Here is a 15,232-nt window from a genome sequence, read left to right as displayed (position 1 = left end):
CTGGAGACCCAAACTGCACCCAGGACTCCAGATGAGGCCTCACCAGTGTGTTATAAAGCTTGAGCAGAACCTCCTGTGACTTGTACTCCACACATCAAGGCGCTATATAACCTGACATTCTGTGAGCCTTCTTAATGGCTTCTGAACACTGTCTGGCAGTTGATAGTGTTAAGTTATGACTCCTAAATTCTTCTCATTAGGTGGACTTTCAAGTTTTAGACCAGCCATTGTGTACTCAGACCTCACATTTTTACTTTCTACATGTAATTCTTTACATTTACTGACATTAATTTTCATCGTCCACAAATCTGCCCAAGCCTGTCTGCTCTCCAAGTCCTTCTGTGATGATATAATGGATTTCAAATTATCTGCTAATCCACCTATCTTGGTATCATCTGCAAACTTAACCAGCTTGTTCCTTATATTCCTATCTAAATCATTTATAGATATTAAAAATATCAGCGGCCTCTGTACTGCCCCCTACTGGTCACCACTCTTAACATCACCCAATTCTGATGAGGTTCCTCACACCATCACCCTCTGCTTCCTGTGTCTGAGCCAATTCTGCACCCATCTACAAACATCACCCTGAACTGCCACTTCTTTTAATTTGATGCCCACCCTGTCATGTGGCACCTTATCAAATGCTTTCTGAAAGTCCAAATCAATAATCTCATCTGCTCCACTTTGATGGCCATTCCAGTGATGTCACGTCCGACTTCCACCCTCCTGAAGTCCCAGTCCTAAAAATGGCTCCTCTATGACCTTGTAGTCAGTCTGAAGAAGGCTCGTGTATGCAGAAGACACATTTCACATGTAATCAAACATCTTCCAGATACGCAGGGTTCACCTAGGGCAGGGGGTCCCCAATTCCGGTCCCAGAGGGCCCCAGTGGCTGCAGGTTTTCATTCTAACCCTTTTCTTAATTAGTGACCCGTCTTTGCTGTTAATTAAATTCTTTTGAATTCATTTTAATTATCCTCAGGACATGAGGCTGCCACCACTAGGCTTCAGCACAGGCATGGCATGAGGCAGATGAGCAGCAGCGTCTGGTCCTTGGAGTTCTGCACAAAGGGTTTTTGTTGTTGTATCATAAGACCAGAGTATCTTTGTCCCGATGCCCTCAGAGTCCTTTAAACTGTCATATGACTTTTACCTGACAGTTGGTTCTGTCTAGCGCAGTGGTCTCCAACTCTGGTCCTGGAGGGCTACAGTGCCTGTAGATTTCCATTCTAACCCTTTACTTAATTGGTCACCAGCTATTGTTGCTAATTAACTCCTTTTCCTTTCATTTTAATTGACTTGCTTTTTTATGATTTGTTCCCCTTCATCGTTCCTCTGAGTTGCTTCATTTCTTTCCTTAAATGGCACCCAAACAGAAATGAAATGTGAAGCGAGTGAGCTGACAGAAGACCAACTAAGTCAGGGCCTCAAACTCCAGCTGCTTTCTTAATTAGGCGCCGAGTCTCATCGTTAATTAAACTCGTTCTTTAATTCTGTGGCTTCTTGCTGCTCTCGCGGTGCAATAGCAGACATTTCTGAAATTGTTGATTTTCTCTTTTCTAAGAGTTTTGTTAAAATGGTTTGTGGACCTGAGGAGATCAGCATTCCTGAGACCTTCACCTTTCTTTATTTTCAGATATTATATGATGGTCACAGTTTGCTGCTCATGTTTTGGTTCATTTTGCATCTCACTATTAGTTGCCTGCTAATTAAGGAAAAAGAAAAAATGAAGGGGCCTGATAGATGGCTGGGACGCCCAGAGGATGAAAGGATGGAGGGGAGGCAGCAGCTACTTTTGGACACTACCTCCCCCAAAACGCCAGATGGCAGCTCCGCTGGAGGGCATTCTGGGATTTGGAGTTCAGTTTCTCAGCCCTGTTGGGTACCGTGGGTGCTGCCAGGAGGAGCTTTGAAAGGACCGGAGGAGCCATGCCTCATCCATAGTATTCATAAGTCACGAGGACGGAAGATCTGAAGCACTTCCAGGCTGAAGAAATACTTCCTATGTGTAATTCTTTACATTTACTGACATTAAATTTCATCTGCCATAAACCTGCCCAAGCCTGTCTGCTGTCCAAGTCCTTCTGTGATGATATAACGGATTTTAAATTATCTGCTAATCCACCTATTTAGGTATCATCAGCAAACTTAACCAGCTTGTTACTTACAGTATATTCCTATCTGAATCATTTATATATATTAAAAATAGCAGCGACCCCCAGCACTGACCCCTGCTGGTCGCAACTCTTAATATCGGCCATTTCTGATAAGGTTCCTCACACCATCACCCTCTGCATCCAGTGTCTGAGCCAATTCTGCACCATCCTCTTCATCCATCCATCCATTCTCTTCCGCTTATCCGAGGTCGGGTCGCGGGGGTAGCAGCTTGAGCAGAGAGGCCCAGACTTCCCTCTCCCCGGCCACTTCTTCCAGCTCTTACGGAAGAATCCCAAGGCGTTCCCAGGCCAGCCGGGAGACATAGTCCCTCCAGCGTGTCCAGGGTCTTCCCCGGGGCCTCCTCCCGGTTGGACGTACCCAGAACACCTCACCAGGGAGGCGTCCAGGAGGCATCCTGATCAGATGCCCGAGCCACCTCATCTGACTCCTCTCGATGCTCTACTCTGAGCCCCTCCCGGATGACTGAGCTTCTCACCCTATCTTTAAGGGAAAGCCCAGACACCCTGCGGAGGAAACTCATTTCAGCCGCTTGTATTCACGATCTCGTTCTTTCGGTCACTACCCATAACTCATGACCATAGGTGAGGGTAGGAACGTAGATCGACTGGTAGATTGAGAGCTTTGCCTTACGGCTCAGCTCCTTTTTCACCACGACAGACAGATGCAGAGCCCGCATCACTGAGGATGCCACACCGATCCGCCTGTCGATCTCATGCTCCATTCTTCCCTCACTCGTGAACAAGACCCCGAGATACTTGAACTCCTCCACTTGGGGCAGGATCTCGCCCCCAACCCTGAGAGGGCACTCCACCCTTTTCCGGCTGAGGACCATGCTCTCGGATTTGGAGGTGCTGATTCTCATCCCAGCCGCTTCACACTCAGCTGCAAACTGATCCAGAGAGAGCTGAAGATCACAGCCTGATGAAGCAAACAGGACAACATCATCTGCAAAAAGCAGTGACCCAATCCTGAGTCCACCAAACCAGACCCCTTCAACACCCTGGCTGCGCCTAGAAATTCTGTCCATAAAAGTAATGAACAGAATCGGTGACAAAGGGCAGCCCTGGCGGAGTCCAACTCTCACTGGAAACGGGCTCGACTTACTGCCGACAATGCGTACCAGGCTCTGACACCGGTTGTACAGAGACCGAACAGCTCTTATCAGGGGGTCCGGTACTCCATACTCCCGGAGCACCCCCCACAGGATTCCCGAGGGACACGGTCGAACGCCTTTTCCAAGTCCACAAAGCACATGTAGACTGGTTGGGCAAACTCCCATGCACCCTCCAGGACTCTGCTAAGGGTGAAGAGCTGGTCCACTGTTCCGTGACCAGGACGAAAACCACACTGTTCCTCCTGAATCCGAGGTTCGACTATCCGACGGACCCTCCTCTCCAGAACCCACGATTAGACTTTTCCAGGGAGGCTGAGGAGTGTGGTCCCTCTGTAGTTGGAACACACCCTCCAGTCCCCCTTTTTAAAGAGGGGGACCACCACCCCGGTCTGCCAATCCAGAGGCACTGTCCCCGATGTCCATGCGATGTTGCAGAGACGTGTCAACCAAGATAGTCCTACAACATCCAGAGCCTTAAGGAACTCCGGGCGTATCTCATCCACCCCCTCTCATGTGGCACCTCATCAGATGCTTTCTGAAAGTCCACATCAATAATCTCATCTGCTCCTCTCTGGTCGTATCCTTTTGTTTCCTCCTCATAGAATTCCAGCCTGTTAGTAAAACACAACCTTCCTCTTCTGACCCCAGGCTGTCTCTTCCTAACAACTCCTGTCCTTGCCAGGCGTTGATCAATCTTATCTTTAATAATACCTTCCATTAATATTCCTGTGATGCACGTTAAGCTTACTGGCCTGTAGTTGCTTGGCTCTGCCCTGTCACCCTTTTTATATAATGGGATGATATTTGCCATTTTCCAGTCCTTCAGATTCTCTCCAGTGCTCAGTGACTTCCTATAAATATGTGTCAGTGGTTTCTATCTGCACTTGCTGGCCTCCTTAAGATCTTGAGGGTCAATATGATCTGGTCCTGGTGATTTGTTTGAGTTCAGCCTATTTAATCTGAGCAGCTCTTCTCTCTCTACAATCCCTCAGTACCTCCTTAGTAGTCCCTGTTACTACTCTGAGGTTCTCCACTTGCTCACTTGTAAGCACCTCAGTAAAATGTAAGTTTAGGGCATCCGCTATTTCACTGTCTGTGTCTTTTAATTCCCTTACTATTCCTGATGCACTTCTTGACTGTTCTTTTACTACTAAAGAATCTCTGAGGGTCGTCTTTTGCCTTTTCTGTTATTCCTCTCCAACTGTCTTTTAGCCTCCCTGATATCCTTCTTAATGGTTGCCCTCATGTTCTCATACGCGCTACGATTCACTTTGCAGTCATTAGTCTTATATGTCTTATAAAGCAGTTTTTTCCTTTGCAACTTCTTTTTTAAATCTTAATAACCCTAACCCTAATCCACAGTGGAGTTTTTTTAGTTCCCTATGAATTCCAAATGTAGGTCTAAATCTGTCCTGCATTACATGTAAAACATTTCTAAATTTGTTCCACTGCTCCTCGACTGTCTCCGCACTTAAAAGCTTATCCCAGTGTATCCTCCTTAGACATTGTTGCATCTGCTCAAAATTAACTCAATCAAAGTTCAACTTAACAATCTTAGTCTTTTCATCGGCACTCTTACAACATACTGAGAATTGTATGACATTATGGTCATGTGACCCTAGTGGTCCAATCACCTCTACAGCCTCAATTCTATCCTGCCTCCACTCTGCACAGCACTCACAATACAAGTGTACAGGCCGGCCATGATATCCAGCAACCTCGAGGGGATCCCGTGAACCCTCAGGGTGTCCCACTGAGTCAAACGCTTTACGAAAACCAACAAAGGCTGCAAAGAAACTCTGCTGATATTCACGTTTGCACTCCATGAGAACCCTCAGTGTCAGGGTGCAGTCGATAGTTGACCTCTTAGCTGTAAAACCAGTCGCTGGTAGGTGAACAAGTGATCACAGATCCTATTGTAATTGCTATCCCTAAACTTAAATCCAGTGAAACCCTAATATGTGCAGCTTTACATAAGGCGTCCGTTAGACTTCTACCGTTATTTTCAGTTTTGGCCATGCGGCCTTCCTTCTATTCCTCGTGTCTCACTGAAGGCTATCCTTAATTATATTTGTCAATCCTATAAAATTCAAAAATGATCAGCTTGTTCAATGTGACTTTATACATCACTGATACTTCACCCCCTCACAAACTTCATACAGGGTGGCACAGGGAAATGGGAAATTTTCAATTGACGTTCAATACACGAATAAACATTTAATCATGAAATGTATTTATTGTTGCTTTGCATCCGCAGACCCCCGTGACCCTGTGTTAGGATATAGCGGGTTGGAATATGACTGACCCTCTTACTGTATTTATTGTACAGGATATGCAATTAATGATGGTAATCAATATTCATTTGATATTCATTTTATCTGCGGTGGGCTGGCGCCCTGCCTGGGGTTTGTTTCCTGCGTAGTGCCCTGTGTTGGCTGGGATTGGCTCCAGCAGACCCCCGTGACCCTGTAGTTAGGATATAGCGGGTTGAATAATGGATGGATGGATATTCATTTTATGTTTGGAAGAAAACCTCATGAAGGTGTTGTCCATTTCTCCCGTACACATTCTGACAGCCTGTTGTGGTAATTCTGCATTGCTCGACATAACATATCAAGAGGAAGGCCAGTGATTTCCTCTTCAATCCTACTCTTTAGTTCGGCGATGGTCGGAGGACATGTGCAGTACACTTGGCTTTTAAGATGTCCCCACAGAAAAAAAAAATCACAAACAGTGACAAATTTGGAGGCCATGGAACACCACCGTTGTGTGAAATGATGCGCCTTCCAAACAATCGTTGAAAAGCCACCATCGAGCAGTATGCCAAGTGGCTCCACATGGGGACTTCTTTTACAAAGGCTGAACCCGTTTCTTTAAAATTACGCACCCGTGTTGTAATCACATGAGCAGAAGTGACACGATCGTGATGTCCTAACTGGTAATGACGCCGAAATTGAGCAGCAGTCCCACTATCACCATTCTTATCAAAAGCTTTCACAGCCACTCCACTGCTCCATTATGACTAGTGGCAAGGGGTTCTAAGTGAGGTCACATTGGTCCCAAACAACTGCCAATGCCTTGGGGTCACCAACACCCATCTCCAAAATTTCCCATTTCCCTGTGCCACCCTGTACTAATTGCAGTAGATACAGAAACTATGCAGAACCCTTCACTTTCTGCACACATCTCTGTTGCAGAAAAGGTCTGGTGGGGAACCTCTAGGGTCGTGCTAAGGAGGGCTAGAGACATTTTTCGGGGCCCTACCTACATAAAATATTAAAATCCAAAAGTCAAACATGCTGAAAACTGCTTATTTAGATAACTGAGAGGTGATGACATGAATGTCCACAAGTGGATGGAGACTTTGCACTGAATTGGACACCCACAATATCCAAAACAAGAAAGTTGAGAGGTGGCACAAAGCTGCAACAGAGCTGAGAACCCACATGGGACCAAGAAAATGCCAGGAGTGATAAATTGGACTGGACTGCCAATACTGATGCTCTGTGTAAGAGAGGACAGAGCTGACTATACTTCATTAGAAGGCTGGCGTCCTTCAACATCTGCAATAAGATGCTGCAGATGTTCTATCAGACGGTTGTGGCGAGCGCCCTCTTCTACGCGGTGGTGTGCCAGGGAGGCAGCATAAAGAAGAGGGAAGCCTCACGCCTGGACAAACTGGTGAGGAAGGCAGGCTCTATTGTAGGCACGGAGCTGGGCAGTTTAACATCTGTGGCAGAGCGACGGGCGCTGAGCAGACTCCTGTCAATCATGGAGAATCCACTGAACAGGATCATCTCCAGATAGAGGAGCAGCTTCAGCAACAGACAGACTGCTGTCACCGTCCTGCTCCACTGACAGACTGAGGAGATCCCACACTATGCGACTCTTCAATTCCACCCGGGGGGTAAACGTTAACATTATACAAAGTTATTGTCTGTTATACCTGCATTGTTATCACTCTTTAATTTAATATTGTTCTTTATCAGTATGCTGCTGCTGGAGTATGGGAATATCCTCTTGGGATTAATAAAGTATCTATCTATCTATCTATTATATAGTGCCTTTAATTCTATCTATCTATCTATTATATAGTGCCTTTAATTCTATCTATCTATCTATCTATCTATCTATCTATCTATCTATCTATCTATCTATCTATCTATCTATCTGCTGTAGAGGTAGTGGGGACAACCAGGTGTCCGTCTAAGGGGCTGTTTAAAGAGGCAACATGGCTGTAGTATACCAGGACCACAGTCAGCGTAGGTTGTGTGCAAAGCAAGGAAATTTAAAGTCCTTTAAAATTGTAGAACCCCGAAAGGGAACATGAAGGGACCACGATCCATCCATCGGTTATCAGACCCTCATAGTCAAGTTCAGGGTTGGAGAATCAGATGGTAAAGAGCAACCCTGGGAAGTGTGCCAGTCCATCACAGGGCACCATCCCTCCCAGAGAACTAATTTGGAGTCCAGAATTTCCCTGATTACGAAGGTCTTTGGCACGCTGGAGCGACGACTTCATGGCAGTGGACAGCGAATTTTTTGAAGTTCAAAGTCAATTAACTGAAAACACAAAAGAACATCCTGGCCATTTGGGAAACGGTGGTGGAGTCAGCTGAAAAAGAAACCACGGCAGAGCTTGTACTTTGATGCCAGGTCTTTGTGAATTGTGTTGTAATGAGCTTTTAAATAAGAGGGTGAAAAGAAAACTGGGGCGTTGAGAAGGCTTTTGTTGAGACACCACCGAGGCGATGGCAACGGCAATAATGCCTGACACCTTGCGCTTTCTGCATGGCAGTGCTTTGTGTCAGCAGTAATTAACTGTAGGCGCGCGTTTTCAGCTGTGCCGCGGCTATTAATATTGTATACTGGCCTTCCGTGCTGCCCGAGCGGAGCCACTCAAATTAAAACAGCATGGCTGACAACTGATTCACTAATTTTATTTTTTTTTTCTCTTTCCAATCTCCTGCATGTGTTAATAAATGGATTTTAGGAGAAAATTCTGTACCGTTTAGTAGTGTCGTTGCTTTATTAAAATTTGCTTCTTCCGCAACGCAGAAAGTGAGTCGTAAATCTGTAGGGATTCAAGGCCTAAAGACCGGCCAGCCACCCTGAGTGATTTAGCTGACATAAATGTTTTTAAGTAGATCTTAAGGTTTCATCTCGGGGGATTCGATGTACTGGGTCTCGTGGCAGGTGGGGTGTCATGGGAGGCTGCGCAGGACTTTGATCAGCAGGTGGCGCTGTAGAACATCACTGCAGGAGAACTGAAAAAGAAACACAGAGGAAAGTCAGCTTTAATAATGATTGCAGATTCATCGAAGAGTGTGGCAATTTTGTGCTTGCTCAGTTTATTAAAGGAAGAACTAAAACGTAGCTACGTTAAGACAAATTTTAAAAAAGGTGGTCCTTCAAAGTTGTTTTCTTTTAAAATGATTCGTGACGTAAGCCAGGCCTACTCCTATTGGTAAACTAGTCCGAATGTTTGGTGCGAGACAGCAAAAGGGCCGCCTCACCACTTCTTTTATGCTTGGCTCTTGGAACAGTAAGCAGACCACCATTAGAAGAGCAGAGGTGATGACTTGGAAAGTAAGGGGGGGCATCACTCCAAAATATAGGAATTAGCCAGGGTCAGACACGTGTGTATGGGAGACACCTTCATGGCTTATCTACTGCACTCCGATCCAGAGGGTGGCGCTGTAGTGAAATACCTCTTAGCGCAGAATGGATGATTGTGCATGAAACTGGGAATATTCTTTTGAAATTGGTTGTAAATACAGCAAACATTACTACTTCATTAAGTCATAAGGCCCCAATATTGCTGCAGTTATGAAGCTTCTAGACGAGAACAGGTCATTCATCCCAATGAAGTTCGCCAGTCCTCTCCACTTATTTCTTCCAAAAAACATCAAGTCCAGTTTTAAAAGTCCCTAATGTCTTACTGACTACCACACTACTTGGTTGTTTATTCCAAGTGTCTATCGTTCTTTGTGTAAAGAAAAACTTCCTAATGTTTGTGCGAAATTTACCCTTAACAAGTTTCCAGCTGTGTCCCCGTGTTCTTGATGAACTCATTTTAAAGTCACCATCTTGATCCACTGCACTAATGCCCTTCATCATTTTGAACACTTCACTCAGATCTCCTCTTCATCTTCTTTTCCATAAACTGTAAAGGCTCAGCTCTTTTAATCTTTCCTCATAACTCATCCCCTGTAGCCCTGAATCAGCCTAGTCGCTCATCTCTGGACCTTCTCTTGTGCTGTTATGTCCTTTTGTAGCCTGGAGACCCAAACTGCACCCAGGACTCCAGATGAGGCCTCACCAGTGTGTTATAAAGCTTGAGCAGAACCTCCTGTGACTTGTACTGCACACATCAAGGCGCTTTATAACCTGACAGTCTGTTAGCCTTCTTAATGGCTTCTGAACACTGTCGATAGCTTGATAGTTGATAGCTAGAGTCCACTACGACTCCTAAATCCTTCTCATTAGGTGGACTCTCAATTTTCAGGCCTCCATTCTATACTCAAACCTAACATTTTCACTTCCTACATGTAATACTTTACATTTACTGACATTAAATTTCATCGTCCACAAATCTGCCCAAGCCTGTCTGCTGTCCAAGTCCTTCTGTGATGATATAACAGATTCCAAATTATCTGCTAATCCACCTATCTTGGTATCATCTGCAAACTTAACCAGCTTGTTCCTTATATTCCTATCTAAATCATTTATAGATATTAAAAATATCAGCGGCCTCTGTACTGCCCCCTACTGGTCACCACTCTTAACATCACCCAATTCTGATGAGGTTCCTCACACCATCACCCTCTGCTTCCTGTGTCTGAGCCAATTCTGCACCCATCTACAAACATCACCCTGAACTGCCACTTCTTTTAATTTAATGCCCACCTTGTCATGTGGCACCTTATCAAATGCTTTCTGAAAGTCCAAATCAATAATCTCATCTGCTCCACTTTGATGGCCATTGCAGTGATGTCACGTCCGACTTCCACCCTCCTGAAGTCCCAGTCCTAAAAATGGCTCCTCTATGACCTTGTAGTCAGTCTGAAGAAGGCTCGTGTATGCAGAAGACACATTTCACATGTAATCAAACATCTTCCAGATACGCAGGGTTCACCTAGGGCAGGGGGTCCTCAATTCCGGTCCCAGAGGGCCCCAGTGGCTGCAGGTTTTCATTCTAACCCTTTTCTTAATTAGTGACCCGTCTTTGCTGTTTATTAAATTCTTTTGAATTCATTTTAATTATCCTCAGGACATGAGGCTGCCACCACTAGGCTTCAGCACAGGCATGGCATGAGGCAGATGAGCAGCAGCGTCTGGTCCTTGGAGTTCTGTACAAAGGGTTTTTGTTGTTGTATCATAAGACCAGAGTATCTTTGTCACGATGCCCTCAGAGTCCTTTAAACTGTCATATGACTTTTACCTGACAGTTGGTTCTGTCTAGCGCAGTGGTCTCCAACTCTGGTCCTGGAGGGCTACAGTGCCTGCAGATTTTCATTCTAACCCTTTACTTAATTGGTCACCAGCTATTGTTGCTAATTAACTCCTTTTCCTTTCATTTTAATTGACTTGCTTTTTTATGATTTGTTCCCCTTCATCGTTCCTCTGAGTTGCTTCATTTCTTTCCTTAAATGGCACCCAAACAGAAATGAAATGTGAAGCGAGTGAGCTGACAGAAGACCAACTAAGTCAGGGCCTCAAACTCCAGCTGCTTTCTTAATTAGGCGCCGAGTCTCATCGTTAATTAAACTCGTTCTTTAATTCTGTGGCTTCTTGCTGCTCTCGCGGTGCAATAGCAGACATTTCTGAAATTGTTGATTTTCTCTTTTCTAAGAGTTCTGTCAAAATGGTTTGTGGACCTGAGGAGATCAGCGTTCCTGAGACCTTCACCTTTCTTTATTTTCAGATATTATATGATGGTCACAGTTTGCTGCTCATGTTTTGGTTCATTTTGCATCTCACTATTAGTTGCCTGCTAATTAAGGAAAAAGAAAAAATGAAGGGGCCTGATAGATGGCTGGGACGCCCAGAGGATGGAAGGATGGAGGGGAGGCAGCAGCTACTTTTGGACACTGCCTCCCCCAAAATGCCAGATGGAAGCTCCGCTGGAGGGCATTCTGGGATTTGGAGTTCAGTTTCTCAGCCCTGTTGGGTACCGTGGGTGCTGCCAGGAGGAGCTTTGAAAGGACTGGAGGAGCCATACCTCATCCATAGTATTCATAAGTCACGAGGACGGAAGCTCTGAAGCACTTCCGGGCTGAAGAAAAAGCCAGTTCTCCATTTGACCCAGAAGAGCTAGCAAGTCATGGGGATGGAAGGACAGAATCAAGGACTAGATAAAGGACTGCTGAAGACCCAGCAGAGTCGAGAGGAGTAAGACAGAGCTTACTGGGAGTTGTGGAACAGAGATATGTGTTTATTATTATTGAATTGCCGTGGCTAAGGAGCTTGAGGGCACTATTACAGGAATTATACAATCTTCTTGTTGCTTTTAAATCTGTGTCCACTGCATCTGTCTGTTGGGTTTCAAGGGGCAACAGCGACCCCTAGCGTCTTACCGGGGTCTGAGTCTTTGAGAGCAAGTTAATTAAAATGAAATCAAAAGAAGAAAATTAGAAATAAAAACAGGTCACTAATTAAGAAAAAGGTTGGAATGAAAACCTGCAGCCACTGTGGCCCTTCAGGACCGGAGTTGGGGACTTCTGACTTAGGGGCTCCTGCCCTTTATGATTTGTCATCTGATTATTTTACTCCCGATTATGTAAGGCTTTATAAGCCATTAGTAGTATCTTAAAGCCGATTCTAAAGGACACGGGTGAAACTGGTGAGATGTGCTCACATTTTCTTTTTCCAGTTAAGATTCTTGCTGCTGCATTCTGGTCTAACTGCAGCCGTTAGCAGTGCATTACAGTAGTCATGTCCACTGAACACAAAAGCGTAAAATTCATTTCTCAGCATCTTGCAGTGTTAGAGGAGATTTCAACTTTTGCAATGTTCTTTAATAGGAAAAATCCAGACCTAGAGTATGGTTGAGAGATGATTTAAAGTTTAGGTCAAGGTCCCTGATTACACCTCAATTCTTAACTTCCACCTTGACTTTTAATGCTAAGGGCTCAAGTTTACTTCTAACTCTCTCATTTTCAGTTTTTTTTTTTCCATATTCAGCTTTAGGTAATTACTACGGATCCATTCAAAAATACAAGAGAGCCATTGGGTCAGGGAGCCCAGAGTCGTCAGATACTACAGATAAGTAAAGCCGCAAGTCATCCTCGTAGCCTTGTGATTATTTGGCCTAAGGGGAGCATAAAGATTGAAAATAGCGGTGGGCCAGTGACGTGCGATGAGGTTCATGGCTGGTGACTCCTTCAGAGTCCGATTTACAAATCTATGAGCTCCAAAGAGTCGCTTAATTATTTTATTATTGGAATCATACAGAAAACAACTGTATAGCACAGACCAGTGGACACATTTATTTTATGTTATTTTTATTGGTTTTTTAACTTTTCATGATGACACGTGAGGCTCTGCCTCCCCTGACCGCACGTCCCTGCAGTGGGCCTGTTGAGAATTTTGATCCAGGATCAATGCCCTTCATTATTAGTTTGAGTGCTCTTAGCTATGAGAAGTCCAGGCCTGAAACATCTTTAAAAGGACACCGTTTATTTGGTAAGAGAGACCTTGTGCTGGGCGGAATGGTGGTGCAGTGGGTAGCGCTGCTGCCTCGCAGTAAGGAGACCTGGTTTCACTTCCCGGGTCCTCCCTGCGTGGAGTTTGCATGTTCTCCCCGTGTTGCTTATTCAGTTGGCAGCCAGCCTGCACATCGACTACTGGCTATGTTTCATATCTCATTCTTTACACACACATACAGCAGGTAAGGCACATATTTGACTAAGAAAGAACGTTACGTTTATAGTGAACGGCGAGAGAGAGAGCGTGCATTTGCTCCTCACCCTCCATGAGTTCTAAATTTGCTGTTGCAATTCCACAATTCATACTCATTCAATACATATGAAAGTATAGAGAGGTGTAAAAAAAAAACAGATTTCATTTTTGGCCTTAATTGAAACATTTAATTGTTTTTAAAAGCTTTTAATTCCGACGCTTTAATCAGGTTTAATACAACAAAAGGATAACAAGAAAAACAAATGAATATTTTATTTAAGCTCAAAATTTAGTTTTTAAATATTGGGTTGTTTTTTTTGTCTTAGTCTGATCCCATTTTTTTTTTATAAAATTGAAAATCTTTTATGGAGTGGGTTGGCGCCCTGCCCAGGATTGGTTCCTGCCTTGTGCCCTGTGTTGGCTGGGATTGGCTCCAGCAGACCCCCGTGACCCTGTATTCGGATTCAGCGGGTTAGAAAATGGATGGATGGAAATCTTTTATGGTCTTTACCTTTACTTGCACACGAACTCCATACGCCTATCCTTCTCCATGAAAATCTCCGTCACTTTCTTGTAAAAGTCCTCCTTATTCTCATTTAGTTTTAAAAATCTTAATCTTCCATTTTGGCAGTCAGTCGGAACAAAAAATAAAAATAAACGGCCCGCTGCAGTGCGCGTGCCTTTCTGATGTCGCTGACTTATTGGCGCCTCTGCGTAGAAGAACAGCAGCAACGAGCACCTGCCGGGCTCACATGCGCCCCCTTCAGGGCGGCACGGTACTGTCTGCCTCACTCACATTGTGCCTTTTCACTGCAATTTTATGTGCGATCAGCAAGACTAAATATGTCACACACATTCATTAAAGATATTAGCCAGACTGTGGAAAGTCAGGGTGTCTGCAAACCTTATGTTGGCGACATACAGAGAGACAGCGACAGGCACGCGACAATTGCAGGCATCAACCCAGCGTGTGAGGGAGAGCGCAGTCCGAGGTGAGGTGAGGCTCGTCGCTGCCGTCCCTCGCGTTTCTCCTCTGTATTGGAACAGGAAATGTGCCAATTCAGCGATTTTGACTATAAAAATGATCACAATTATTGGAATCATACAGAAAAACAACTGTATAGCACAGACCAGTGGACACATTTATTTTATGTTATTTTTATTAGTTTTTTAACTTTTCATGATGACACGTGAGGCTCTGCCTCCCCTGACCGCACGTCCCTGCAGTGAGCCTGTTGAGAATTTTGATCCAGGATCAATGCCCTTCATTATTAGTTTGAGGGCCCTTAGCTATGAGACCTGAAACAGCTTTAAAAGGACACCATTTATTTGGTAAGAGAGACCTTGTGCTGGGCGGAATGGTGGCACAGTAGGTAGCGCTGCTGCCTCGCAGTAAGGAGACCTGGTTTTCGCTTCCCGGGTCCTCCCTGCGTGGAGTTTGCATGTTCTCCCCGTGTCTCCGGGTACTCTGGTTTCCTCCCAGAGTCCAAAGACATGCAGGTTATGTACATTGGCGATCCTAGATTGTCCTGAGTGGATGCTTGGTGTGTGTGTGTGTGCGACCTGCCCGGGGTTTGTTCTTGCCGTGCACACTGTGGCATCAGCATCTGAGCAGGTAGCCACTACCACCTGGCACATTTAATGGCGTGATTGCTCTTACAACGACTAGTAGAGGCCACGCAAAATGCTGAGGGTTCGGGCAGTTACTTAACCAATAAGTCAGCCACCACATCCAGCACCGTCACGTCAGTCTAATAATAATAATAATAATACTTTTTATGGCGCCCTGCCTGGGGTTTGTTCCTGCCGTACACCCTGTGTTAGCTGGGATTTGCTCCAGCAGACCCCCGTAACCCTGTGCTATGATATAGCGGGTTGGTCAATGACTGACTGACTGACCTTCTCATTTGCCTTGTTTGGAGTTTCGAGCTGTGAGTCGAGGTCTTCATGCGCTCTAAGGAAGCAAACAGGGAGAGTTTGTTTTGAGGATTCAAGAGCGGAGCTTCTTACTGACAGAAGACGAAACAAACTGCG

Source organism: Polypterus senegalus, chromosome 1 (genome assembly GCF_016835505.1).
Source record: "Polypterus senegalus isolate Bchr_013 chromosome 1, ASM1683550v1, whole genome shotgun sequence".
NCBI classification, from domain to species: domain Eukaryota; kingdom Metazoa; phylum Chordata; class Cladistia; order Polypteriformes; family Polypteridae; genus Polypterus; species Polypterus senegalus.
Note: the sequence above shows the minus strand (reverse complement) of the source record.